The sequence below is a fragment of the Motacilla alba genome, chromosome 24 (genome assembly GCF_015832195.1).
Source record: "Motacilla alba alba isolate MOTALB_02 chromosome 24, Motacilla_alba_V1.0_pri, whole genome shotgun sequence".
NCBI classification, from domain to species: domain Eukaryota; kingdom Metazoa; phylum Chordata; class Aves; order Passeriformes; family Motacillidae; genus Motacilla; species Motacilla alba.
In genome coordinates, this window is record NC_052039.1 from 4,514,426 (window position 1) to 4,517,825 (window position 3,400).

General features: G+C 43.9%; 1 long non-coding RNA gene across 1 annotated transcript; it reads right to left on the minus strand.

Moving 5' to 3' along the window:
- Positions 1-490: 490 nt before the first annotated feature.
- On the minus strand, positions 491-2,612 carry LOC119711380. The gene is made up of 3 exons (XR_005259718.1): positions 2,581-2,612; positions 1,945-2,064; positions 491-944 (listed from the first exon to the last, which is right to left on the minus strand). It is a non-coding gene; the product is annotated as an uncharacterized LOC119711380 (long non-coding RNA).
- Between the last annotated feature and the right edge of the window lie 788 nt (positions 2,613-3,400).

Genomic DNA, 3,400 nt, shown 5'->3' on the forward strand with positions numbered 1-3,400 from the left:
GCTGCCTCCGTCTGCAATTCCTTTCCTGACTGGTTTACCCCAGGTTTGTCTGAGTATCTGCACTATTTATTTACATATATATTATTTTCACACTCTCTCTGTATAGTATATATGTATACACTCTACATGTATGTCAACGCACACTATATCCATATATACACCACACAATTGGAACTTCACAAGTCCCTATGCAAAAGAACCAACCCCAAACAGCCCCCAAAACCCACCCAGCATCGCCGTGGAGCATCTGCTGTCCCCTCCCAAGTTCCTCCCTGAAGAATGGATGCAGAGTGAGAGTTGCCCCATGGTTGGGATGAAATTATGCCTCTTTATTAGGTCTCTCTTCTCGGGAAACAATTTATTAGCCACAAGAATGTTGTGTTATACTACCTCCTCCTTTTTGCCTGGGAATTTACAGTTCACACACTGCACCAGCACATAAATCCAGTTTTATTTCTCAATTTATTCACCTGGAACTAAGTGGATTAAATTTTTTTTTTTTTTTTTTAAGGAGACCAGCACTGCATTTCCACCCAGCACCACTGCAAACAACAAGCAGCCAAATTAGAGGTGGCTGTGGCCCTGCAGCCGCTTTCTACTCAAAACTTTTATGCTCGCCGAGCTTAATGGCGATTTTTTTCCTTCCCCCTTTAATTTTACCTTTAATGACCCTCTTAATAAACCGGGATTGATTAGAATTTGGCTTTAAGAGATGAAAGGGCTCTGCAATTATCTACTTGTATATGCCCTTCAGTAAACTACCTTGTCTGCCCCTCTCCCACCTCCCCTTCTTAAGAAGACTTTCCCAGGTCCCTCTTGGCTGCGGTTGAACGATGTTGGCTCATGTCCATGCTGCAACAAAGACCTGGCATTCCAGCTGTCTGCTTCTAATCTCCAGTGTCAGCTCTTGTTAATGTTTCAGCATGAAATCAGAGGGGGCAAAGCTGCATGGAATATTAAAACCATGATCAGAATTCCACTGAAATGCTGATAGTCTGCGAGAGCGCCATTAGGAGGGCCGGCAAATCGCTGCCTGGCGTTGAATAAAAATTAAAAAAAAAAAAAAAAAAAAAGAAGAAATATAAAAGGGGGGAAAAAAATATAAAAGAAAAGATTTCCATCCACGGGGGGAAGTACAATCAGTGAATCGCCGGGCTAAATTAGCATTTTTTCAATTGGGGATCGAAGTTGATTTATTGTTCTACACAACATTAATGTAACTGTGTGCTTGACCTGTTAAGGCAGCTAATTTTTCATTTAAATGGCTCCTTTCTGTATGCAAAAAGGTTGTAATCATATTTCAACTTTGCAAAGTGATCAGGGAAGTACTGGACTGTTTCAAAATTGTCTTAAGGAGTCTCTCTTCCCTCCCTCCCTCTCTCCCTTCCCCCTCCCTTCTGCCTAGTGGTCAAGGGCAAGCAGTTTGGGGTTTTTTTCCCTTAAAAAAAAAAGCTGTCTCAAGTAATAAGCTTAATTGTCATTTGACTTGAGCTGTTTTACACCACTTTGACCATGTAAAAAAAGCATCTGAGTGGGTGTAAATATCACAGCCCCAAGCCCTGCAACAGGAGCTGGGTGTACAGGGAGGGTCTGTCCCGTTAAGAATTGCAGGGTTTGCATGAAAAAAAGGGGATTTTTATCCTTCCACTTTTGTTTTTCTCACTGTCCTGAGCAAAAAGCTGCTGGATATGACTGCAGACAATTTGTGTATTCTGTAGCTATTTCAAAAAATATTAAAAAAGCTCTGATTTTTTGGGAGAAGAGTAAAGAATTATGAGAAATAAGGGCTGAGCAACGTGACCAACACAAAGCTGGGTACAGAATGAGCAGTGCAGCAATTCCTGCTGCTTTTAATCAACTTTGCACCATCCGTGCATGGGCAGAGTTGTCGTTTTCCAGTTTCCAGTGTTCCAGTTTGTTTTGCAAATGGAAGTGATGACTTACTGGAAGTGGCGCTGCCTGGGAGAAAGTGTTGCCGATGCTGACTCCGGAGAAAAATGAAGCTGTCCAGGAGCAAATTTCATTTTCTGCTCCGAAAGGCCGCTCTGCTTTGCCATTTCTAGTCTGGGGAGGAGGGAGGGATGGGTGTTCAAAGGCAGAAATCCTCGGGGTGAGGACCCTGCTGAGGCTGCCCCTTCGTGGAGGAGGGTGAGGAGCTGGAGATGGGAACCCCTGCCCCACCTGAGCCTGGTTTGTTCCTGTTCCCCGTGCCCACCCAAACCCCGTCATCCCCAACTGTTGCTGCCTGCTCCTCCAGCTTTGCCCCAACCTGGGAGCAGCCTTTGTCCGCGGTGACACTGCCCAGATGACAATGGCCCGCACCCAGAGCCTGCTCCCCCAGCACGGGAAGATAATATACATTTCCAATTAGTGCCACACATTCTGGTCATGTTCTCTTTTTACTCCCTAACTATCTTTGTTTTGCTGCAGAGCTGTTCGGTCATTAATGAAATCCTGCAGTTCTGCTAATCCTGGGTACAATGCAGCTTTTCTCTGCCAGGCTATCCCTGACATAAAACTACAGTTACCCAAGCTCCCCACCACATTAAGATTCGTTGTCATTTGCCTTTCATTACATACCTGATGTAGCACAGTAGCAGTCAAATGTCCTTGGCAGGCAAAGCAAAGTATTTAATTGTATTAGTTTCTGCTTGCTCCGCCTTAAGAACATTTTTTTTTTTCATGGGAGGGAAGGAAAAAAAAAAAAACCAGAGAGAAAAAAAAATCCCATATCATGGAAACTTTATATTTCTGTTGGATGTAAATGGAATTATACTTTTCCGAGGCGTGCTGCAGCCCCCTCCCCAGCAGCACTGTATTGCCAGTGCCATATGAAATGCCTCTCTGGCGAGGAGAACAATGAGGCATTCATCAAAGGCAACCAGTGATTAGATGTTTTTCATTTTCAGAACTTTAAGAGATAAATAGGGGCCCTGTTCCTCCATTTGATGTACAGTACTGGTGGGATTCAATTAATCTCTGCTGATAAATTCCAAATATCTGCAAGAGCCTTTCTGAGGGGGAAAGAGTGGCTCACAGAAGGGTGGCTTCAGTTCCTCAGAATAGGGGTGCTGGATTTCAATAAATAAATATATTAAGGAGGGCTGGGATGACCATGGGGCCGGGAACAGGGCTGTGAAGCTGTACAGCTTCCTCCTTGCTTTTTCCCAGCGTTTTCTTTCAGAAAAAAAAGGATATTGGATGGAGTAAGGAGCAAAACATTAAATCTCAAGCTTATGTTTTAAGAGGTCTGAACTCTGAGCCTGAACTTTCTGTGGAGCTTTTGAGTCTCTTGGTGTGTTTGTGCCCAGTTCTGTTAAACCTCTTCATTTTCTTCTTCGTCAAGATGCCGGGGAAAGTTTTGGTTTAAAACTCTTTTGAAAACCTCGAGTGCCACGGG